Source organism: Heterodontus francisci, chromosome 29, assembly GCF_036365525.1.
Source record: "Heterodontus francisci isolate sHetFra1 chromosome 29, sHetFra1.hap1, whole genome shotgun sequence".
NCBI classification, from domain to species: Eukaryota; Metazoa; Chordata; class Chondrichthyes; order Heterodontiformes; family Heterodontidae; genus Heterodontus; species Heterodontus francisci.
In genome coordinates, this window is record NC_090399.1 from 29,948,506 (window position 1) to 29,974,722 (window position 26,217).

At 48.7% G+C, this 26,217-nt stretch overlaps 1 protein-coding gene across 3 annotated transcripts in view; it reads right to left on the reverse strand.

Moving 5' to 3' along the window:
• Window positions 1-26,217, reverse strand: part of LOC137346228 (discoidin domain-containing receptor 2-like) — a 161,164-nt gene that overhangs the window by 96,234 nt on the left and 38,713 nt on the right. For 2 of the 3 annotated variants that reach the window (XM_068009661.1, XM_068009659.1), the window contains exon 1: window positions 8,068-8,399. The exons of the other annotated variant lie outside the window; for it this stretch is intronic. The gene's annotated coding sequence lies outside the window, so the exon portion shown is untranslated. Of the gene's footprint in view, window positions 1-8,067; window positions 8,400-26,217 lie in introns of those variants that run through there. 3 annotated transcript variants of the gene reach the window in all.

Here is a 26,217-nt window from a genome sequence, read left to right on the forward strand (position 1 = left end):
GCTCAGTCAATTGGAGCTTCCGAGAATGAAATCAATAGATTTTTTGTTAGGCGAGCCTACCAAGGGATGCAGAGCAAAGGCAGAAAAATGGAGTTGATCAGCAGACCAGCCGTGATGCAACTGAATGACGGGGCAGGCCTGAGAGGGCTGAATGGCCTCCTCCTATTCCTACTGCTCCACATTTCTGGTCACTGTGATATCCTTCTCCTCAGGCAGTCCCTCGGGAACGAGGATGACTTTCTTGCACTCCGGGGTTGTGGGTCCTTAGGTGACTGAATCGTCCAGTCCTGATACGATCATTTTGAGGGGGTGGGAGATGCCCGTGTGTGGACTCTTTAAACGTGGGGTGGCCGTCGCACCCCGACTACCTCACGGCCCGAGCGAAGCAAGGCCTTTGTCCAATGGCAGGGATGGCTGAGACGATTGGAGACCAGTCTCTGCCTCACGGACGGGGACTAATACACACACATGATCAGTATGGCCAGCTGGCGGTCCCGGATTGCAGGCTGTGTGGATCTGTGTCAGGGTGTTCTTGTAGGGGTGGCTGAAAGCCTGCTCCGCGGGCCCCTGTGACAAGGGCTGTGATATACATTCAAGCGGACTGGCTGTTAGGCCTGATGTAACTTAATTAAAGAGATGCAGTGGTTTTTGTCAAGGTTCATCCCAAGCAGCTCTGTAACACAGGAGTCTGTGCTCTACGGGCTGTTCCCAGGGACGCACACCGAGACAAACATCAACTGCTGCTGGAGGACTATCAATTCGGTGAAAGACACCCTTTGGTCTGCCCGAACCTTGCTGGTCTTCCAGCGCAAAGAGTTGTCCACCACCGAATGTTGCAGACTGGCACATTCCAAGGTGCAGGACTACGTGCTGAGGGACGCACTAAAGCTTGGGGCAGCCGCAGCAAAGGCTCAATGGGGAAAGACCACAGTGTAAGGTTCCCCCACCAAGCTGGACTGAGGGGCTGGATCAATGGGAAACCCCTCGAACTGTATCGTTAATATTCTCAATTGCTGTAAATGTAAAACTGTAATTGACATGACAATTGTGAAACGGAAGGGTTGGGAAGAAACTCATGACAGTATTGAAGGAAACTGATCTCCCTTGCAATGTGTGTATTTTTTGGTGCTGTTTGGAAACTGTTTGGCAATGTAATTTTTACAGATGTTTATGAATAAAGTATATTTTGGAAAAAAAAAGTAACTTAATTATTTTCCACCTGGTAGGAACCTCTTAAAAAGACCCATTGAAACAGAAATATTGCATTTTGGAAAACTTCATTATTTCAGTGCTGTGGCCCAGTGTGACCTCAGAGAGCACAAGGACACAAAGCGGCTGACAAACTTTCAGTTACTACGGTAACAGTCAGGCTCAGAGGCCCTGTCTATTAATTTGGTTAACAAAGCACTGATTACTGAGAGAAAGAGGCGGGGGAAAACACAGCTGCCATTTAAAGATTAAACATTAAAATAATTTGAAAAAATTCAAGGCTGTTCACCGATACTGAGCAAACAAGGCATTCTTTTATCACTTGAGGATCCTTTGCTCACACGGTGAACTATTCAAAGACTAAATTAGAGTAAAGCTCTTTTGAGATGACTCTAATCAGCCTGTTATCCATTCAGTTTTGGTTGGGCTGCTATATATGAGCACTTACGGAAGACTATATTTCTCCCTACTTAATTCTCTGTGTTGTGTTGATGAAGCATTAATTATTAATCCACTCAGTGAATATTCATTGAGATCAACAAACCTCAGATCTCAGCCTCGATCCCACCATCTTAACCCACTCCCTATTCCGCTGCTCTCTGCTATGTTATTTTTTGCTTGAGGGAATCCTAAACTTTTGAAGGGCGATGCAGACTTCAGGTGTGGTTCTGAGGGCTACTCCGGTGCAGTACCGAGGGAGTGCTGCCATGTCGGAGGTGCCGTCTTGTGGGTGATATGTTAAACCGAGGCTCTCTCAGGAGGACGTGAAAAATCCCACGGCCACTATTTTGAAGAGTTCTCCCTGGCGCACTGGACCAATATTTATCCCTCAACCAACATCACTAAAAATAGTGATTTTATTTTTGCTGTTTGTGGGACTTTGCTGTGTGCAAATTGGTTGCTGTGCTTGCTTACATTACAACAGTGACTACTCTTCGAAAGTACTTGATCAGCTGGAAGGTGCTTTGGGATATATTGGGATATATATCACTGAGACCTATTTCCATTTCCAACTTCGTCCCTGTCTCAGCTTATCTGCTGTTGAAACCCTTGTTCATGCCTTTGTTTCTTCTAGACTTGACTGTTCCAATGCACTCCTGGCTGGTCTCCCACATTCTACTCTCAGTAAACATGAGGTCGTCCAAAACTCTGCTGCCTGTGTCGAAACACGCACCAAGTCCCGTTCTCTTCTCACCCCTGTGCTCGCTGACTTACATTGGCTCCTGGTCAAGCAAAGTCATGATTTTAAAATGTTCTTCCTTGTTTTTAAATTTCCCCATGGCCCCACCCCCTCCCTATCTCTGTCATCTCCTCCGGCCCCACAACCCTCCAAGAGATCTTGCGCTTCTCTAACTCTGGCCTCTTGAGCATCTTCGACTTTAATCGCTACACCATTGGTGGCCGTGCCTTCAGTTGTCTAGGCTGCAAGCTCTGGAATTCCTTCCCAAAACCTCTCCGCCTCGCTTTCCTCCCTTAAGACACTCCTTAAGACCTTCCATTTTGCCCAAGCTTTTGGTCATCTGACTTGATATCTCCTTATGGAGCTTGGTGTCATATGTTGCTTTATTATGTCCCTGTGAAGCGCCGTGGGACATTTTATTGTGTCAAAGGCGCTATATAAATACAAGCTGTTGTTGTTGTTGCAACGTCCTGCGATTGTGAAAGGTTCTATATAAATGCATTAATTATCTTTTCCCCTAGAAATCGTGTGGCAGGGCCAACAGCTTAACCCTGCAGATGCTGTTTCACTGCTTTAATGTAGGAAACACAGCAGCTGATTTCTGCACAGTAAGATCCCACAGCCAGCAATGGTGAAAATGACCAGATAATCCAAAAGCTGGCACCTCTGACACCGCAGCGCTCCCTCGATACTGGCACCGGGAGTGCCAGCCTGGACTTTGTGCCCAGGTCTGTAGGACTGGGACGTGAACCCACCACCTTTAGTGACGAAAGGATGACCCACTGAGGCTCGGCTGATACTGAAGCTAAAAGCATCACGCAACCCTAGCTGTGCTGACTGAAACATTCTGCTCGAGCAAGAGTTTAAGCTGAATCTGGGCCCAGCTCTTTTGTGATGAATTCAATATGAGAATAGAAAGATGAAAAGGCCTACAGCCATCCAGGATACAGGAAATAGCACAAAGACCAAGACTTGTGCAAACAAACTCATCAAGATGGACTGAGGTGCTTGAGAGTGAACTGGAATTGAACAGACAGTCCCGTCGACTGGGAGTGAGTGGCCCTGGAGTCTCACTCTGAATAGACAGTCCCCTCGACTGGGGTCAAGTTGCTCCGCAGTCTCACTCTGAATAGACAGTCCCCTCGACTGGGAGTGAGTGGCCTCGGAGTCTCACTCTGAATGGACAGTCCCCTCGACTGGGAGTGAGTGGCCTCGGAGTCTCACTCTGAATAGACAGTCCCTTCGACTGGAACTGAGTGGCCCCGGAGTCTCACTCTGAATAGACAGTCCCCTCGAATGGGAGTGAGTGGCCCCGGAGTCTCACTCTGAATAGACAGTCCCTTCGACTGGAACTGAGTGGCCCCGGAGTCTCACTCTGAATAGACAGTCCCCTCGACTGGAACTGAGTGGCCCCGGAGTCTCACTCTGAATAGACAGTCCCCTCGACTGGAACTGAGTGGCCCCGGAGTCTCACTCTGAATAGACAGTCCCCTCGACTGGAACTGAGTGGCCCCGGAGTCTCACTCTGAATAGACAGTCCCCTCGACTGGAACTGAGTGGCCCCGGAGTCTCACTCTGAATAGACAGTCCCCTCGACTGGAACTGAGTGGCCCCGGAGTCTCACTCTGAATAGACAGTCCCCTCGACTGGAACTGAGTGGCCCCGGAGTCTCACTCTGAATAGACAGTCCCCTCGACTGGAACTGAGTGGCCCCGGAGTCTCACTCTGAATAGACAGTCCCCTCGACTGGAACTGAGTGGCCCCGGAGTCTCACTCTGAATAGACAGTCCCCTCGACTGGGATTGAGTGGCCCCGGAGTCTCACTCTGAATAGACAGTCCCCTCGACTGGGAGTGAGTGGCCCCGGAGTCTCACCCTGAATAGACAGTCCCCTCGACTGGGTGTGAGTGGCCCGGAGTCTCACTCTGAATAGACAGTCCCCTCGACTGGGAGTGAGTGGCCCTGGAGTCTCACTCTGAATGTGAAGCAATGGGTGAGTGGGATAAATTCACCCTCTCTTCCTCACATCCTTCTCCCCCTTCAACGGGAATAAGCTGCCCAGTGTCTGACTGTGAATGGGGAGAGGTGGGTGAGAGGGTTAATCCCCTCCATTGGGAACAGGCTGCCCAGTGTCTGACTGTGAATGGGGCAAGGTGGGTGAGAGGGTTAATCCCCTCCATTGAGAACAGGCTGCCCATGTCTGACTGTGAATGGGGAGAGGTGGTGAGAGGGTTAATCCCCTCCATTAGGAACAGGCTGCCCCGGTGTCTGACTGTGAATGGAGAGAGGTGGGTGAGAGGGTTAATCCCCTCCATTGGGAACAGGCTGCCCAGTGTCTGACTGTGAATGGGGAGAGGTGGTGAGAGGGTTAATCCCCTCCATTAGGAACAGGCTGCCCGGTTATCTGACTGTGAATGAGGAGAGGTGCGTGAGAGGGTTAATCCCCTCCATTGGGAACATGTTGCCCGGTGTCTGACTGTGAATGGGCAGAGGTAGGTGAGAGGGTTAATCCCCTCTGCTGGGATGAGGCTGCCCACGGTAAATGGGAAATGGCGTGGGAGCTGTGTTAAGGAGGACACAATGAAGCTGCTGATTCCCTGCCTAGTTGTCGGCAGGTTGTCAAATTTGAATTTGGCTTGAAGCAACTCGCCTTGTTCAGTCCTTTGGCACATGCGAGGGAACAGAAAGGAGAGAGTTCCCGGGAGGCTGAACTGATTGGGCCCCTCTTCCGAGCAGGTACCCTCGAGAGACACAAGACCCAACATGACCTACAAATCCAGCAACAGCAGGGACCTGGGAAAAGAAAGTTAAAAAGGTTCCGAGTGCCAATTTTCTGCAGAGAGCCGGAAAAGTCAGATCTCCCATTCTCCTGGGAAACTCCTGGACAGAGTTGAGAAAAACGAAAGGGATGATTAATGCTGAATCATGCTGCTGTAATGTGGTGGCCCTGGTGAGAACGAAGGAAAGGCTGCATTTTTATAGCGCCTTTTATGACCTCAGGACCTCCCGAAGGTCTTTACAGCCAATTAAACACTTTTTGAATTGTTATTACTGTTGTAATGCAGCAGCCAATTTATGCACAGCAAGCTCCCACAAACAGCAATGTGATAATGACCAGATAATCTGCTTTTGTGATGTTGACTGAGAGATAAATATTGGCCAGGACGCTGGCGGAGAACTCCTGTCTTCTTCGAAATAGTGACCGCGGGATCTTTCACATTCACCTGAGAGGGCAGCCGGTGCTTTGCTTAAGACGACCCATCTGAAAGACGGCTCCTCTGACAGTGCGGCACTCCCTCAGTACTGCACTGGAGTGTCAGCTGTCCGATTTTGAACACCTGTTTCGCTGCCTCTGACGATTGCAACCCTTCACCAAGCTCTGCATCCTCCAAGTTTCCCCATTGCCTTAGCTCCCTGAGGCTGCCCCTTTCTGCTCCTTTCACACCTCATGCCCTCTCTGAGCTCCTCTTGTCCGTGAGACCCACATACATTTTCCACAATACACCAGGTGTTGGGCCCACTTTTCCTGAGGCCCAGCGGTCTTAGAGAGGCCTGGGAAAACATATCTCCTGTCAACTGCTATGTATGCCCGCCACTTTCAAATAAGTGTGAGCGGGAGAGAAGATACCCCCAAAATAGCACCTTTAATATAGTAAAATGCTTCACAGGAGCATTATCAAAGTTAAGCTGACACCGAATCACGTTGACAATGTGAGGACAGGTGGTGTAAAGCTTGGTCAAAGAGGTTAGTTTTAAGGAGTGTCCCAAAGGAGGGGAGAGAGAGGTGGGGAGGTTTTGGGAAGGAATTCCCAGACAGCTCTGTGGAAACTCTGCAGGGACTTTCCAAACTGCTGGAGGCAAAGATATTTCACCTCCATCAGTGTATTTTCTGTGTGCTTCTTTAAACTTTGCACAAAATTATTTCAATCAAATGATCTGAGGCCGACAGCTTTGTTTGCCTTCTGGGGCTGAGTCTCCCAGGGAGCTCTGCCTTGCAAACTTGTGCCTTTGATTCCCTGCTCTCACGGAGGTGCTAAGTCTCACGGTCCCTTCATGAATCTCGCTCCTCCTGGGCCATCTCTGCAACCTCTCGGAAAATGCCCTGGTTCTTTGCCAGTGCAGCACTGTCGGAGGTGCCTTCTTCCATGTGAGATGTTAAACCAAGGCTTGCCTTCCATCTTCCCCTCTCTTATAGACGTAAAGGACCCACTGGGGTTGAGGAAGAGCAGGGGAGTCCTCCCCGGTGCCCTGGCCAACATAAATCCTTCAATCAACATCACAAAACAGATTATCTGGTCATTATCACATTGCTGTTAGTGGGACCTTGCTATGCGCAACTTGGCTGCCACATTTCCTGCATTACAACAGTGAAAGGCACTGGAGAAATGACAATCTTTCTTTCAGGTCGGCCAAGCAGTCTTTGTCTTTAGGTCCTGTTTCCTGGGGCTCACGACCTTCCGCAGCATTCTCCTGATTTTCCAACATGAAGAGTCGATTCCATTAAAGAGGATGCAACCCGTCTGGTTTTCCTCTTCCTGTGAGATGTCTGGAGTTCTCTATGGTGTAACGGGATGGAAATCCATCTTGGGCAGTGTTGTTAACTGGGTGGTATCACATATTGGGCCCAGTCCAGTATTCAGTACTGTTGATGCCAACAGCCGGCCCTGAATATCAGGTTGGGCATATAATGGGAGGATGATGGGAAGTGGCCTGTTTTACCCCATCACCTGCGACAAATTAAATCTCTACACCTCGCCCAACCCCCACCCCCACCGCCACCTCCACTTATTAAGGTTTGATTAACTTACGCCATTGGCAAAGCAACCAAAACTCCCCTCACCGACCCCGTCCTCCCTCAGCAGATACCAAGTAATTTAGACTGGGGATCAGCGTGCAAAACTGGGCCGAGTGTTTACCAAATGAGTGATAAGAAGCACACCTGCTGCATTAATATTGGCGTTTGCAGACCCTTGCATTTATACAGCGCCTTTCATGACCTCAGGAGATCCCATTGGCTTTGCAACCAATGAAGTATTTTTTGAAACATAGGCACAGGGACCAGCAGCAGCCAATTTGCGCCCAGCAAACTACCGCAAATAGCAATTTGATAGTGCCCAGAGAACCTGTTTTAGCAATGTTGGTTAAGGGACAATATTGACCTAGTACATAAGGGAGAATTCCACTGCTCTACCTGTGAAATAATTGCTGCAAGATCTTCTACACTCACCCAGGAGGGCTACACAGGGCATCATCTGAAAGATAGCACCTCCTGACAACACAGCAGCTGGAGTGGGACTTAAACCCACAACCTTCTAACATAATCTCATCATCAGTTATACAAACACTACCAGACAAGTTCAGCTGGAGGACCATAGAAAATAACCTCTTTTGTACACCCAGTTAATAAATGCATAGCGTTTAATCACTACAATCAATTGAATAAAGCCTGAAAACAACGATTTTTAAACCGGTGCTAAATTCCCTTCACTGCCAGTGAGGGTGAACCATGAGGTCATCCCTGGGATCTTGCTTTCCTCTTTTTTAATTGGAGGGAAAAGAAGGGAGGGTGGAGGGGGTGCGGGAGGGGGAGAGGGGGTGGTGGGGTTTGAAATGTTTTTTCACAGGGAGAAAACAACAGTGGCAGAAGAAAAATGTCAGGCGAGGGTAGACATTCGTTACCTTGAGGTGAATCCAAAAGGGTAAAGGCACTCCCTCCTGAGCTCAGCTCCAATTATCCTGCGTACGGATTAATCCCAGATCTCTCAGTCTCGGTGGTGGTGGGGGGGTTCGATTTCCACCTCGGACTTAATCCTCCCCGTCGCGACGCTGCTTTTCCCCGTTACACTCTGCTGGATGGAGGGAGCATGCGGTGGGCGAGGGGGTGTGGGTTGGTGGGATGACAACGACGAAGTTAAAAGAACCCAGCTCCACATAACCCAGGAGAGACCTGCTCTGGGAGTCAGTCAGTAAACTATCCCATCTCTTATCTCATGCACCAAACTGCTCGCTCATTAACATTACATATGCTGGTTTGGTTTGGGGGGGGTGGGGGGAGTGGGGCGGAGGTTGAGCGACCAATTGGTGCTTGCCGCTGTGTTTCACAGGCTCCGCCCAGTGGCAGTCATGGGCTCCCACAACTTGAGAGGCAGTCTGAAGACGGTTAGCCAAATGCTTTTAAAAGTTTACTCAGAACTCCGAGATACAAAGCTGTTTGCAGACCAACCCACAAAAGCTGCCCCTCCTCCTCCTGCTCCCCCCTCCTCCCAGCAGTGCTGCTGGAGAAAGTGGAACAGAGGTGCAGCTCTTAAAGGGGCAGGCTCACCCGGCAGGAACACGGCCCGATTCCCCCATTGGCCTCGCACCCTCAAGATTTGTTTCTTTCACGGGAAGCAGGGAGGGGCAACAAGGTGAGCAGGTGAAATGGGTCAGCTGTGACATTCTCACCACGGAGCCGAGAGGGTTACAAGTTCGAGACGCGCTCCAGGGGTAAAAGTGCAAAATTCAGGTTGATTCTCCCGGTGAGATGCTTGAAGAATGCTGCATTGTCAGAAGAGCTGTCTTTTGGACGCCACATTAAAACTGAGGCCCGTCTGCCCTCTCGGTAAAGGGTCCCCACGGACATTATTTCAAAGAAGTGCAAGCCAATTCTCCCCTTTGTCCTGGGCCAATATTTGTCACTCAGTCAGCATCACTAAGGCAGCAATCCAGTCATTACCACATTGCCGTTTGTGGGATCTTGCTGTGCACAAGTTGGCCACCACTACAGGACAGCAACGAAAGGTACCTCATCGGCTGCATAGCCTTTTAAGGTGAACTAAGGTCATGGAAGGTGCTACAGAAATGCAAGTCTTTCGATGTTTGAAGACCAACATGGGTGCAATGGGCCGAGTGGCCTCCTTCTTTGTCACGAAACGATTCTACTGTTTGCACTGTCACCGTAAAATAGCCGGCAGCCAAGAGACTCAATTACGCCGATGGTCATTGAGGATGTTGGGTGAGGACAAGGGCAGGACTCGGCTGCAGAGACCTGCACCCTCTTCACGGTTGAATAGCTGACACTTATGCTCCCATGAAGGATGACCACTCGAGCTGGTGGCCAGCAAGGGTCAGTAGCTCTGTGAGAGGAGTGATTAGATTAGATGATGAGGAGGTGGGAGGAGGGGGCAGTCGATAGTTGCTCTGTGTGTCTGGGGGCGTCAAAATGACAATTCAGTAAAACACTTTTTCCCCAACACCCTGAGAAATATCCAAAAGATCTCTGTCCGCATTTCCCCCTTCTCCCCCCACCCCCACCCCACTACGGCACCCCTGTCCCCCGGCCCCCAGCCCTGCCAAATCCACTACTGCAACACAGTTCTCTCTGAGGCAGCAGGTTGTAGAATCAAGTCCCACTCCAGAGACTTGAGCACATAATCCAGGCTGATGCGCCCAGCGCACTACTGAGACAGCGCTGCACCGTCACATAGTATTCCAACGGACTCAATCCCTTCCCATCCACTCCCAATGCAAGGAATTCCAATGGACTCAATCCCTTCCCATCCACTCCCGATGTAAGGAATTGCAATGGACTCAATCTCTTCCCATCCACTCCCAATGTAAGGAATTCCAATGGACTCAATCCCTTCCCATATACTCCCAATGCAAGGAATTCCAACGGACTCAATCCCTTCCCATCCACTCCCAATGCAAGGAATTCCAATGGACTCAATCCCTTCCCATCCACTCCCAATGTAAGGAATTCCAATGGACTCAATCCCTTCCCATATACTTCCAATGCAAGGAATTCCAATGGACTCAATCTCTCCCCATCCACTCCCAATGTAAGGAATTCCAATGAACTCAATCCCTTCCCATATACTCCCAATGCAAGGAATTCCAATGGACTCAATCTCTTCCCATCCACTCCCAATGTAAGGAATTCCAGTGGACTCAATCTCTTTCCATCCACTCCCAATGTAAGGAATTGCAATGGACTCAATCTCTTCCCATCCACTCCCAATGCAAGGAATTCCAATGGACTCAATCCCTTCCCATATACTCCCAATGCAAGGAATTCCAATGGACTCAATCTCTTTCCATCCACTCCCAATGTAAGGAATTGCAATGGACTCAATCTCTTCCCATCCACTCCCAATGCAAGGAATTCCAATGGACTCAATCCCTTCCCATATACTCCCAATGTAAGGAATTCCAATGGACTCAATCTCTTCCCATCCACTCCCAATGTCAGGAATTCCAGTGGACTCAATCTCTTTCCATCCACTCCCAATGCAAGGAATTCCAATGGACTCAATCTCTTCCCATCCACTCCCAATGCAAGGAATTCCAATGGACTCAATCTCTTCCCATCCACTCCCAATGCAAGGAATTCCAATGGACTCAATCCCTTCCCATGCCCTCCCAATGCAAGGAATTCCACTGGACTCAATCCCTTCCCATCCACTCCCAATGTAAGGAATTCCAATGGACTCAATCCCTTCCCATGCCCTCCCAATGCAAGGAATTCCACTGGACTCAATCCCTTCCCATCCACTCCCAATGTAAGAAATTCCAATGGACTCAATCCCTTCTTTCCGCTTCTCACTCAGCAAGTGCTAAGCCAAATCTTCTTTTGAACCTATGACAATGACTGGAAATGTGGCCAGGGCAGGAAAAGCTTTCTATTTTCCACATTCTGTCTCTATGGGTTGAAGGCAGACTGAAATAAATAGTGAATCTGGAGGCAGCACTAGATAAAAGGCGGCGATAGGGGACGATCAGAAACTAGTGATGTTCTCTTTCTCATTCCTACCTCAAACCGCTGCAGTGAGAAATGTGTGTTGGAGGATCTTAAGAGATGGGATGGGTTGCCAATATCTGAGAGCAAAGAGTCGAGGGCTCCTGCTAACCATCCAGTAAACGCTGTTGAGCTTGTCGCCATTCTTGTGTTAGATTTCTCCGCAGACAGCAAGAAAAAACTCCATGGCAGCTACAACCCAATATCGAGGTGTCACATATTACACGAAGCTGCCACTTGGCTACACTGGTGAGACACTGAGAGTTGTTGGACCGGGGTTAGGGGGAGTTTGTTCTCTGCCTGACTCCGAGTATGGTAAGGGAGCCACCCTGACTGCCACGTGCAAGAGAACGCGACATTCCCAAGTGCGTGGCGGCAGTGCAGACACCGTGTTGTGTGCGAAAGGAGGCAAGATCCAGGTGTGCACAGCGTTCGACACCATTTGCAGTGAGGAGCGATGGGAGTCAGATGGGAGGAGAGCGCAGAGGTCCAAAGAGACAAAAAGAGGTTTGACAATTTTCACGTTACTTGCCCGATGTTCCCGTCTACTGAGGTTGTGTTTCCCTGTCAGACTGCTATCAAATTGGTCATCCTTTCTGGCAAGCAGGAAAGTAGATTAAAATTGGAACATCGGGATATTTCTCTCCGTGAAAAGCTCTGTCGAAATGCAAGTTGGTGTCGTTTGTCAGGGAGCTGGGATTTTCGAGCCCAGTCCTGACCATCTGCACTGGGTTTTCCCCGGGTTCCTGCGGCTCTCCTGCCAAAGTCTTGGCAGGCGGACGGGAGACACTCAGGCCCCCACCCCCTTCCCCGCTCTTTGCCCCGGGGGGACAATTCATCTCCAGACAGCTCTCTTCTTTTGAAGGGTGGGACTGACTGATGTGCAAATAAAGCAAATGTTTGGAGAATTTGCCCCAGGTCTCTGCTGCTTACACACGCTGTTACTGAGCTCGATGGAGATGTTCTCTTGTGATTCAGCCTGGCTGAGGCCCAGTCGCTGTTTATTTCCCATTGATTTAAGATCACCAGGAGGCGAGGGGGAGGTTCCTAATTTGCAGCCTGTGTGTGGTTTTTTTTTATTATTTAAAGCGCTTAAACACTGGTAATAAAGCGTGATTTCCCAAGCCACTCAGGGCTACTTTCACACCTTGCCAGCTGCTACACACATTTGGCCGTTTCTGTCCACATTTTTACTCACCGTGGCCTCTAGCACAGCTGTACTGCGGCCCAGTGGGTTGTACTTTTCCCCTTTTTGGCTCCAAAGGCTGTGGGTTCAAGTCCCACTCTTGATACTCGAATGCAAACTCTGTGCTGATATTGCAGTGCAGTCCTGCGGCAATGCTGCACTATTAAAGGTACTGTTGCTTTAATGGGATGTTAAACTGAGGGTCAGCTGGCTCTAAATTTCTGGTGGTTGCGAAAGATGCTATATAAATGTAAGCCTTCCTTTTTATCCTCAATGGGAAAAGGCCGCTGTGTAAGGCCCTCCCGCCATAGTATACCAAGGGGCTGGAACCTGTGTAAAACCCCTCGGGCTGGATGCACCCAGAGAATGTTTGACACGTACATTGTAAATATAATGTCAAAGTGTATTGAGGCACCTCATGTACTGGATTGAAAGAAACTGATCTGTATTGCACTTTATGCAATGTCCAGTTTGAACTGTTATGTAATTTTTTTATTTCACAAATTTTACAAATAAAGCATATCTTTGGAAAAATAAAAGTCTTCCTTTTTTTTTCCTTCCAGTGACTTTCTCCCTCAGCCATCCAGCTGACAGAACCCGGTCCTTGTGTGGCCGTTTGCAACATACCAGGTGGAAGAGGGAGTTTAGTAAAGCCCATTGTGGAACCTGCCAGCAGGAATCTGATACACAGGAATCTTTCCCTGCTATGTACTATACACACCACACATAGCTTCTGGTGCATTACACATGGGCCAGGGTTCACTGGATGAATATACAACTTTCTCATTTCACTCTTGTGGTCCATGATGTCATGCGAATGCCTCGACTGAATGAATATCTTGTGATTCCCTGCTAACCATCCAGCATTTTCATTCTTTACAGTCTTTAGCTGTCTGGCTCCGGATCTATTTATATCTTGCTATCTGTGTCTCTCTCTCCCCCCCACTTTGACTGTTGCCACCCCCGCCCCCCCCCCCCCCACCCCCCCCTTGACCTGGAATTCAGTCATCTAATTGCTACTTTCTGGTTCACCTTTCAATCTTTGTGGTGTTCCGTTTGGACAGCCTTGTCCCATTGACTCGTTGAAAAACGAACCTTACTTTGTCTGTTCCTAACCTGTGCCTTCTGCCTTTTCTGTTACAAAGTATTACACAGCATTACACAACAAGGGTGGTGCAGTGGTTAGCACTGCAGCCTCACAGCTCCAGTGATCTGGGTTTGATTCTGGGTTCTACCTGTGACTGTGTGGGTTTCCACTGGGTGCTCCAGTTTCCTCCCACAGCCAAAGACTTGCAGGTTGATAGGTAAATTGCCCCTAGTGTAGGTAAGTGGCAGGAGAATTGAGGGAAGGTGGGGATATGGGATTAATGTCGGATGGTGGTTGATGGTTGGCACAGACACAAAGGGTCTGTTTCAGTGCTGCATGAGTCTATTTACAGCACAGAAACCGGCCATTTGGCCCAACTGCCCTTTGCCAGTGCTTCTACTCCATATGCGCCTCCTCTCACCCTATCAACATTCCATTCTCCCTCCTGTATTTATCGAGCTTCCCCTTAAATGCGTCTGTCCTATTTGCCTCAACTGCTCCTTTTGGTATCAAGTTCCACATTCAAACCACTCTTTGGATAAAGAAGTTTCCCCTGAATTCTCTATTGGATTTATTAATGGCAATCTTATATTTCAGGCCCCTTGTATTGGTCTCTCCGTAAGTGGAACCACCTTCTCTGCGTCTACCCTATCAAAACCCTTTCATAATCTGAAAGATTTCTGTTGGTTTACTGCTCAGTCTTATTATTTCAAGAGAAAACTGCCCTGGCTTGTTCAATCTTTCCTGATAGTTATAACCTCGCATCATTCATTCTTACAAATCTTGTTTGCACCTTCTCCAGTGCTTCTATATCATTTTTGTATGATATGGAGACCAGAACTGTGCACCGTTCTCCAAGTGTACTCTAATCAAAGTTCTATACAAGTTGAACTTAACGTCTCTGCTTTCCAACTCTCTAGGAATGAACCCCAGTGTTTTGTTTGCTTTTTATTTTAATGGCACTTGTATCTCTGTCTCTATCTCAATCCCTTTTCTGTCACTGAGGACTGACCTCTCAGTTCCCTTATCCCTGTGGTGCCCCTGCTGCAGGCTACGCACCTGGCTACTCCAGGTAAGGGTTGTGACAGGTGTGGTAACAGGAAACCCACATGTCCCTTCCACTCTGTCCCACACCGAGACTCCTACTTAGATAAGAGATGGAATAATTAACTCTATGAATACTGCGACAGTGGACACAGCATTACAAAAAATACCAGCACTGCATCTCTGTAGCAGTGACATCGTCCGTCTCTTCCGTGACTCAGCTCATATAGCCAATACAGGACAGAAGGAGTCTATTTGGCCCATCAAGTCCATGCCAGTCGTCCGCTGTTGAAACCCTTATCCATGCCTCTGTTACCTCTAGACTTGTCTATTCCAATGCTCTCCTGGCTGGTCTCCCATCTATCAGCCTCTATAGGGGCGGCACAGTGGCGCAGTGGTTAGCACCGCAGCCTCACAGCTCCAGGGACCCGGGTTCAATTCTGGGTGCTGCCTGTGTGGAGTTTGCAAGTTCTCCCTGTGTCTGCGTGGGTTTCCTCCGGGTGCTCCGGTTTCCTCCCACATGCCAAAGACTTGCAGGTTGATAGGTTAATTGGCCATTATAAATTGCCCCTAGTATAGGTAGGTGGTAGGGAAATATAGGGACAGGTGGCGATGTGGTAGGAATATGGGATTAGTGTAGGATTAAGTATAAATGGGTGGTTGATGGTCGGCACAGACTCGGTGGGCCGAAGGGCCTGTTTCAGTGCTGTATCTCTAAACTAAACATAAACTTGAACTCACCCAAAACCCTGCTGTCTGTGTCCTAACCAATTCCTGTTCACCTGTAATGAAACGACCCAAGGCGCTTCCAACCAAATTTGATACTAACCCACATAAGGAGACATTAGGGCAGGTAACCAAAAGCTTGGTCAAAGAGGCAGGCTTTGAGGAGCAGCTTAAAGGAGGAGAGAGAGAGGTGCAGAGGTTTAGGAGGGAGATTCCAGAGCTTAGATGCTGAAGCCATTAATGGCGAAACGATTAAAATCAGAGATGCACAAGAGGTCAGGATTGGAGGAGTGCAGAGATAACGGAGGGTTCTGGGGCTGGAGGCGATTACAGGGATAGGGAGGGACGAAGACATGGAGGAATTTGGAAAAGGATGAGAATTTTAAAATTGAGGCGTTGCCAGACCGGGAGCCAATATAGGTCAGCGAGCACAGGGGTGATATGTGAACGGGACCTGGGGCGAGTAAGGACACCAGCAGCAGCGTTTTGGATGAGCTCAAGTTTATGAAGGGTGGAAGATGGGAGGCCGAGTAGGAGAGCGTTGGAGAAGTTGAGGATAGAGGTAACATAGACATGGATGAGGGTTACGGCAGCAGATGAGCTGAGGCGGGGGCAGAATCGGGTGATGTTACGGATGTGGAACCTGCAGTTTTAGTTGAACAAGTTGGGCTTTCCTTTAAGTACCAATCCAGCAGTTACTCATGTTATGTTCCTGGTGTTGGCCACATATTAGCTGCCCACTGTGGGAGCTGAACTAATACCAGGTGATCTTGCAACACCAGTGCCACCTCTCCTATACATGTGCGCACCTAAGATGGCAATTGGCTTCCAATGTCCTCAAGGTGTGCACTGCATGTGCCTCACTGTGGATGGGGAGAAGTGATTGGGAGCGTCATCCCTCCTTCAGCTGTTAAGTTAAACCAAGGGCCTGTCTGCCTTCTCAGGTAGACGTAAATAAACCCACACCACTATTTTGAAGACAATCAGGGAAGTTCTCCACGGTGTCCTGGGCCAATATTTATCCCTCCGCCAGCACCACAAAAAAACACAGATTATCTGGTCATTATCACATTGCTGTTTGTGGGATCTTGCTGTGCGCTATTTGGCTGCCGTTTTGCCTACGCTTCAAGAAGTGCTTAATTGCTCATAAAGTGCTTTGGGACATCCTGAGGTTGTTAATGATTGACAGTTAAAGGGTCAAAGGGCCAAATCGCCTACTCCTACTCCCATTATATAATGCAAATATAATTCAATATATAATATTGCTGCACATGGGGACGTTTCATTGCAGGTGAGCAGGAATTAGTGCAAGTTGTATAATATATAATTCAAGTTTCCCTTGAAAAAAAAACAATCAAGTGAATTGCTTCGGGGACAACTCAGGTGAGAAGTAAATTCTGGGGCCTAGTTTCCTATTCCTGCATGAGTTTGCTGTGGGAGAAGGGGATACTGGAAAGTCAATTGTGGAACGTAAGAGGAACAGGCCATTCAATGCCTGGAGCCTGTAAAAGCTGTACTGTGGCTTGGGGCATCCTTGTGGTTGTGAAAGATGCTATATGACTTCCTCCAGGTGACTGCTGCTTGGCGCCTCGCTGTGGATGGGGAAAAGGTGATTACATAGAATACACGGCACAGAAACAGGCCATTCAGCCCAACGAGTCCATGCTGGCAATTATGTCTCCACTCGAGTCTCCTCCCATATTCCCTCATCTAACGCTTTCGGCATTATCCTTTATTCCCTTCTCCCTCATAATGCGTATCCTGCCTCCTCTTAACTGCATCTGTACAATTCCGCTCCCACTTAACCACTCCCTGTGGTAGCGAGTTCCACATTCTCACCACTCTTCAGGTAGTTTCCTTCTGAATTCCCTTATGGATATCTCGGTGACTATCTTATATTGGTCTCTAGTTTTGCTCTTCCCCACAAGTGGAAACATCCTCTCTGTATCCACTCTATCAAAACCTATCAGAGTTTTAAAGAGCTTTATTCGGTCAGCCCTCAGGAGACCCAGCCTGTCAATCCTTTCCAGATATGGAGACCCGCCCCCTGCCCACCAACCCCGCCCCTCCCCGCCACCACCCCCCCCCACCCCCCGCCCCCCACCACCCCCGGCATTTCAGGATCATTTTTTTTTTGCAGCTTCTCCAGTGCTTCTGTATCTTTTTTACAACATGGTGACTGAAATTGATTGGGAGGGTTAATTCCCTCGCCATCCAAAGGGATTGACACACTGTGCAAGGTGGGAAGCGGTCGTTTTCGTTTCCTTACACTGTTGTCAATGCTTCAGATCCAACGCATGGAAGGTTAAAAAAAATGCATAAAACGTGGCAGGCCCCGAGCCACAGCTCAGTGGAATCTCTTGTCTGAACGAGTGGCTCTCGCAGTGTGCTTGTCTGCACTCCCCAAATTAGAACCCTATCAATCCACTGGGCATTAAGTTCAAGTGCTCTATAAATACAGTTCCTGAACCGCGTCATGAGGCTCTGGTGACTTATCAATGACACACAGGACTCAACAACAGCCTCACTGGCAGATGGACAATTTAGCCAAACAAAGCTGTAAATTATACAATGAAAGATTCACATTTATAATAAGTGCCTTTCGCGACTTTAGGATGGCTCAAGGTGCTTTACAGCCCATCAAATACTTTTGACTTCCAATTCTGGCCTCTTGTGTGTCGCCCGATTTTAATTGCTCCACCATTGGCGGCCGTGCCTTCAGCTGTCTGGGCCCTAAGCTAGGGAATCCCCTCCCTGAATCTCTCCATCTCTACAGCTCCTCGCTCTCCTCTTTTAAGTCAACCCTTAAAGTCTACCTCTTTGGCAAAGCTTTTAAGTCACCTGTCATAATATCTTTTGACATGTCTCTGTTGAAGGAGAGACTTTGGAAAATATTGAGCACTTCTCATACCTTGGCAGCCACCTCTCTCAAAAGGCTACCATTGACAAGGAGATCTAACACCCGATCAGCTGCACCAGCTCAGCCTTCTACAAACTACGGCAGCGAGTGTTTGACAACAAAGACCTCCGCAAGTCAACAAAAGTCCTAGTTTTAGATTAGAGATACAGCACTGAAACAGGCCCTTCGGCCCACCGAGTCTGTGCCGACCATCAACCACCCAATTATACTAATCCTACACTAATCCCACATTCCTACCAAACATCCCCCACCTGACGCTATATTTCCCTACCACCTACCTATATTAGTGACAATTTATGAAGGCCAATTTACCTACCAACTTGCAAGTCTTTTGGCTTGTGGGAGGAAACCGGAGCACCCGGAGAAAACCCACGCAGACACAGGGAGAACTTGCAAACTCCACACAGGCACGTTAGGGTTAGGGTTAGTGTGCAGAGCAGTTGTTGTCACCACACTCCTGTACTGCAGTGGGACCTGGACTGTGTATCAGCGACACATTAAGAGCACTAGAGAAATTCCATCAGCAGCAATGCCTCCGCCGTATCCTCCGGATTCAATGGGAGGACAATCGAACAAACACTAGTGTCCTTCTTGAAGCCAGTTCCACAAGCATTCAGACAAAACTCCTTCAAAACCAAAATAAAAGCAAAATACTGCGGATGCTGGAAATCTGAAACAAAAACAAGAAATGCTGGATTCACTCAGCAGGTCTGGCAGCATCTGTGGAACGAGAAGCAGAGTTAACGTTTCGGGTCAGTGACCCTTCTTCGGAACTTCTTGGGGTTCCGAAGAAGGGTCACTGACCCGAAACGTTAACTCTGCTTCTCGTTCCACAGATGCTGCCAGACCTGCTGAGTGAATCCAGCATTTCTTGTTTTCCTTCAAAACCAACTTCAATGGACTGGACACTGTCCGGATGGCCGACAGGGCCCAAACTAGTCAAAAGCATGAAGAGATAGCCAAAGTTCTAATTTTTGCATTTCGTACACCATCAACATTCTATGTTAGCAATCTGTCGAGATTGTAATTAAGCTGAAGTTTTTACTTGTCATTTTCCCCACCAGATCCTGTTTTCTCAGCTCTCAAATGGCCAGCGTTCCAGGGGAGGACAAAGAAAATACGTCTAAGACACCCTGAAGCTCTCTTTGAAGCATGGCAGCATTGACATTGATGAATGGGAGGAGCTTGCTACCAGTCATTCAAAATGACGACAACTTGTCCACCAAACCGCATCATGCTTTGAGACCAAACGCCTTAAAGATGAGGCAGAGAAGGGAAGAAAAGGAAGCAAATCCTGCACTCCGGATCCCACTGCCTCGTGGGGCGTCCTGCCCCATGTGCCCAAAGATCTGCGGGTCGACAATCGACCTGTTCAATCACCTGAAGACCCATAGCAGAAACTCGGGACCCTGAGTAGACGTCACCCTCGAATTAAGGGACAGACAACAATGAGCAGCAAATTCTATCTGATAATCCTTCCCTTGAAGCTTTAACTCCATTACAGGAGCTGTGTAAGTGAAAATTGTTGCAGAAGCGAAGTCGCTGTTTTAAATTTGGGAAATGCGGCAGCCAATTTGTGCACAGCGAGATCCCACAAGCAGCAATGTGATAATGACCAGACAATCTGTTCAATATTCAGTGCATTAACACCTAATCTGTACTAATGCTTTGTCTTTCAACACACCATTAACATATTGTTTGCCTTTGCTCCGTGACCTTTTGGGTCAGCTATGTGGCCTGGTCCAATCTAGACCTCCTTTGTTATCTCTTGCCCCACCCCCACCTCACTTGCTTATAATCTGTGACTTTTCTAATATTTGTCAGTTCCGATGAAGGGTCACTGACCCGAAACGTTAACTCTGCTTCTCTTTTCACAGATGCTGCCAGACCTGCTGAGTGGTTCCAGCATTTCTTGTTTTTATTTCAGATTTCCAGCATCCGCAGTATTTTGCTTTTATGTTTATAAGTGGTGTTTGCTTGAGAGACGACTATTCGGACTATAAGATTTGGGCAGGATGCAAAACTTCTCTGAGAGCCAACTTTGTATCCCCTCCCCTCAAAATCTCACTCTTCAACTTTCTCTATAGAGTGAGTATTCTTAATTGTTTAGGCAAGGCCCAAACCTGTTCTTTCAGTTTTCAGCCTTTGAGAGCTGGCATTTCTTTTTTCTTTTGGGCCTCCTTATCTCGAGAGACAATGGATACGCGCCTGGAGGTGGTCAGTGGTTTGTGAAGCAGCGCCTGGAGTGGCTATAAAGGCCAATTCTGGAGTAACAGGCTCTTCCACAGGTGCTGCAGAGAAATTTGTTTGTTGGGGCTGTTGCACAGTTGGCTCTCCCCTTGCGCCTCTGTCTTTTTTCCTGCCAACTACTAAGTCTCTTCGACTCACCACAATTTAGCCCTGTCTTTATGGCTGCCCGCCAGCTCTGGCGAATGCTGGCAACTGACTCCCACGACTTGTGATCAATGTCACACGATTTCATGTCGCGTTTGCAGACGTCTTTATAACGGAGACATGGACGGCCGGTGGGTCTGATACCAGTGGCGAGCTCGCTGTACAATGTGTCTTTGGGGATCCTGCCATCTTCCATGCGGCTCACATGGCCAAGCCATCTCAAGCGCCGCTGACTCAGTAGTGTGTATAAGCTGGGGATGTTGGCCGCTTCAAGGACTTCTGTGTTGGAGATATAGTCCTGCCACCTGATGCCAAGTATTCTCCGAAGGCAGCGAAGATGGAATGAATTGAGACGTCGCTCTTGGCTGGCATACGTTGTCCAGGCCTCGCTGCCGTAGAGCAAGGTACTGAGGACACAGGCCTGATACACTCGGACTTTTGTGTTCCGTGTCAGTGCGCCATTTTCCCACACTCTCTTGGCCAGTCTGAACATAGCAGTGGAAGCCTTACCCATGCGCTTGTTGATTTCTGCATCTAGAGACAGGTTACTGGTGATAGTTGAGCCTAGGTAGGTGAACTCTTGAACCACTTCCAGAGCGTGGTCGCCAATATTGATGGATGGAGCATTTCTGACATCCTGCCCCATGATGTTCGTTTTCTTGAGGCTGATGGTTAGGCCAAATTCATTGCAGGCAGACGCAAACCTGTCGATGAGACTCTGCAGGCATTCTTCAGTGTGAGATGTTAAAGCAGCATCGTCAGCAAAGAGGAGTTCTCTGATGAGGACTTTCCGTACTTTGGACTTCGCTCTTAGACGGGCAAGGTTGAACAACCTGCCCCCTGATCTTGTGTGGAGGAAAATTCCTTCTTCAGAGGATTTGAACGCATGTGAAAGCAGCAGGGAGAAGAAAATCCCAAAAAGTGTGGGTGCGAGAACACAGCCCTGTTTCACACCACTCAGGATAGGAAAGGGCTCTGATGAGGAGCCACCATGTTGAATTGTGCCTTTCATATTGTCATGGAATGAGGTGATGATACTTAGTAGCTTTGGTGGACATCCGATCTTTTCTAGTAGTCTGAAGAGACCACGTCTGCTGACGAGGTCAAAGGCTTTGGTGAGATCAATGAAAGCAATGTAGAGGGGCATCTGCTGTTCACGGCATTTCTCCTGTATCTGACGAAGGGAGAACAGCATGTCAATAGTCGATCTCTCTGCACGAAAGCCACACTGTGCCTCAGGGTAGACGCGCTCGGCCAGCTTCTGGAGCCTGTTCAGAGCGACTCGAGCAAAGACTTTCCCCACTATGCTGAGCAGGGAGATTCCACGGTAGTTGTTGCAGTCACCGCGGTCACCTTTGTTTTTATAGAGGGTGATGATGTTGGCATCGCGCATGTCCTGGGGTACTGCTCCCTCGTCCCAGCACAGGCATAGCAGTTCATGTAGTGCTGAGAGTATAGCAGGCTTGGCACTCTTGATTATTTCAGGGGTAATGCTGTCCTTCCCAGGGGCTTTTCCGCTGGCTAGGGAATCAATGGCATCACTGAGTTCCGATTTGGTTGGCTGTATGTCCAGCTCATCCATGACTGGTAGAGGCTGGGCTGCATTGAGGGCAGTCTCAGTGACAGCATTCTCCCTGGAGTACAGTTCTAGGTAGTGCTCAACCCAGCGGTCCATCTGTTTGCGTTGGTCAGTGATTATGTCCCCCGATTTAGATTTGAGGGGGGTGATCTTCTTGATGGTTGGCCCAAGAGCTCTCTTCATGCCATCATACATTCCTCTGATGTTTCCGGTGTCTGAGGCCAGCTGAATATGACTGCATAGGTGTTGCCAGTAGTCGTTTGCGCAACGCCTAGCTGTTCTTTGTGCAGTACTTCTGGCTGCTTTAAGTGCTGCGGCTGTTAAATCGCTGGGGGCTTTCTTGTAGTTCAAAAGTGCAATGCGCTTAGCGGCTATGACAGGTTCCAGCTCTTCATTATGAGATTGAAACCAGTCTGCATTTCTCTTCGCACTTTTGCCGTAGGTGGTCAAAGCTGACTCATAGATGGCGTCTCTGATGTGGGCCCACTTGGTCTCAGCATCCCCTGTGGGAGTGTTTTGAAGGGCTGTTACAAGTGAATTTAGAAATTTTTGTAACAGCTGTGGGTGAGAAATTCTGCTCATGTTGATGCGCGGGTGGCCCTTCTGCTTGGAATGATGCAACTTCTTTGGTCTGAGTCTAACCTTGCTGCACACCAGGGAGTGGTCGGTGTCGCAGTCCGCACTGTGGAAGCTGCGTGTGATTTGAACACTGTTTAAGGCGGCTCGCCTTGTGACAATGAGGTCTAGCATTAGCTACAGACAAAAGACTGTTTTTTCTGCAAAGTCGAGTTTTGAGTGAACTCCAGATCCCTGATTAAACCGATCTGCAGCTTTGATCCTGGTAACTTGTTTTTTTTTTGTACTGTGGGCTGCAGTAACACATTCGTCATGGTAATGAGACTTGCAGAAGCCCCCACCATGGCGAGCTGCCTGGTAATCTGTGTCCCCCGCACCAGAAAATCAGCCGTAAACCTGCCTGATTGTCACCAAAACCCAACCAGTTACATAGGGCTGAATTTGACCAGCACCTCGACGCTGTGGGTCGTGGCGGGGAGGTCCATGAAATGCTAGCGGGAGCGGCCCACCACGACCCATGAACGCCGAGAAGGCCCCGCCGCATTTTACTGGCGGCGGTGAGGCCTCGGTGTGGCCCCCCCTGCCGCTTGACCTGGGGGGCCTTCATTTACATATTGAAATTAAATGAGTTAAAGTCCAAATTAACCTACCTGCCGCCAGCGGCTGTCCCATGCCGATTTTACAGCCAACTGGCTGCAACCCGCGTGCCTTCGGAACTCCAGTTCCGAGGCAAGACACAGCGGGGGAGGGGGTGGGGGACTAAAATTATCGGGGCTGGAGGGGGCAGAAGCAGGGAAAACTATTCCTATTGGTTGTGGGGATGGTGGGAAGGTGTTGAAGGAACAAAGTGAAGAGGTTGGGGGAGGGGGGGGATGTTGGGGTTTGGTGCTCATATTGCCCCGAAAACAAACATTGGGGGCGGGTGGGAACGGGGCCCCCCCAGCATTGATTTCAATTTTTGCACACAATGCAACAGAATATCACTTTAAAGATCAAAATGACTTGTAAGGGCTTGAAGCCCTTTAGAAATGGCACTGCTGCCTGCAGGTTGCCGGGGACGTGGCGGTCTCCCCCTCTATGTCATCGGTGCGGCGCGCTGATAAAATTCAGCCCATAATTGGGAGGCAGTCACGCCTGAACCCAGACAAGATTTAAGCACGTGCGTTCTGTGTCTGGAGTGGGGAGGCACCCTGTCCCTAGACGACTGGGACAGTGCAGGCAGCTAGTCTCCTTGAGGGCGATAATGGCTCGAGCCTTTTACAGACGAGGGGCCATCCATCAAGCCGCAGAGTTGGGATGTCCCACCGAAATGGACTACATTATGCTGAGGTGCAATCGTTACAACACTGTGCTCTGTGGCCCTTGCTCTGAGTTACTCAAAATGAATAAATACCGCAATCAAGTCTGGATCTGCTCCATGTCTGCCAGAAAGCCTGATGCAGATCTGAACAAAGCTTATTATTAGCTATTAATGAAACCACGATCCATCTGCCAGCATTGCTCCATCAACAAGTTTCAGACAAGTGGCTTCCCAATGTTAAAAAAAAGCCCGGGATACTTCCCACTTTGTTTTTTACAGACTAGCACCTAGCATCAGACTCATTGACCACAGCTTGGCTTTCGAACTAAGCTTCCATTGAAAGGAATTTTCTTCTCATTAATTCGCAGGATGCGGGCATTGCTGGAAAGGCTGAGATTTATTGCCCGTCCCTAATTGCCCTCGAGAAGGTGGTGGTGAGCTGCCTTCGTCTTGACCCGCTGCAGTCCGTGTGCCGTAGGTGCACCCACAGTGCTGCCAGGGAGCGAGTTCCAGGATTTTGAGCCAGTGACAATGAAGTGATGTATTTCCCTTTGGGATGATGGGGGATTTGGAGGTGGTGGTGCTCCCCTGTCTCTGCTGCCCTTGTCTTTCTAGGTGGTGGAGGCTGTGGGGTTGGGAGGTCACTGAACTATTGAAAGCTTCTTAGGAATTTGGGACCTGCAATTGCCATTGAGGGATCACCTTCGAGGGAGTGTAACCCCTTTCACTTCATGCAGTTTACATAGTGGCTGTTGCTTGGTGAGTAGTGGGCAGCACTCATGTCTCTGAGTCAGGAGGTCATGGCATCAAGCCCCCAGTCCAGAGACTTGAGCGTATAATACTCCCAGTGTAGTGCTGAGGGAGTGCTACTTTGTCAGAGGTGCTGGCTTTTGGGTGAGACGTTAAAAGCGAGGTCCCATCTGTGCCCTCAGCTAGATGTAAATGAACCCATGGCCACTGTCTCAAAGTAAAGAAGGGAAGTTCTCCCTGGTGCCCCGGCTAATATTTATCCCTCAACCAATTTCTTTAACACAGATGATCTGGCCTTCACCTGGTCGCTGTTTGTGGGACCTTGCTGTGCCCAAAGTGGCGGCGTGATTTCTACATGACAACGGCGACTACACTTCAAAAGTACTTCATTGGCTGTCAGGCGCTCTTTGGCATCCTGAGCTCAGATGAGACGTTATAGAAATGCAAGCCCATCTTTCTTTCTTACGCTTTCTTTTTTTAGTCCAGTGAAGTGACTCGTTCTACATTGGTAAAGCTTTACCCAGCTAAATAGACAGCAAACCCCTGCCCTGTTGCATAGGAGAGCTGGTGATTTATGGGTTTAATTTTCAGCGGGCATGCCGAGGCAGACTGGATGATGACATTCCCCGTGTAGCAAGGGCATATATCAAGATTCAAACTACTCCGAACAATGTGCTCCTACTCTGTTGAACAATTCCTAATTTCCATGGAGTAGGGATGAATCAACAGGCATAGGTGTGTCCTGTTTCTAATTTTGCCTGAAATATTTATTCCCTAAAGAGAAGCAGGTGCGGACTTGCAGAAGTAGTAGCTGCACCACCCTTCAAAATTTACCTTCTATTCCATTTCTCTCAGCCCCATATGTATATATTTCAAAACAGCATACCATGTACATGTTATATCATAACACACATCCTGTACAGTCTTTGATATGTTCCAATGTTCCTGAATCTAAGTCATCCAGTGATTCCAATTCTCTTTAGCAGTCTACTCGAAACTTGCGACATTATTTATCTAGTGTGATTCAATCGAATTGAATTGCTAGCACAAACTCAAGAGGTTGGAAAAGTTAGATCCAGTCTTCTTGGGACAGAGAATGTTAAGAGGTGACCTAATCGGGGTTTTCAAGTTGATCAGTTGCCCCTTGTGAAGGTGGTGGTGAGCCACCTTCTTAAACCTCTGCTGTCCTCGTGTTGCAGGTACACTCATAGTGCCTTTAGGGAGGAAGTTGCGGGATTTTGACCCAGTGATGATAAAGGAACTGCCCAGGTTGAAATGGTGTGTGACTTGGAGGGGAACTTGCAGGTGGTGCTTTTCCCATGCATCTGCTGCCCTTGTCCTTCTAGTTGGTAGAGGTCGCGGGTTTGGAAGGTGCTGTCTAAGGAGCCTTGGTGCGTTGCTGCAGTGCATCTTGTAGATGGTAGACACTGCTGCCACTGTGTGACAGTGGTGGAGGGAATGAATGTTTAAGGTGGTGGATGGGGTGCCAAT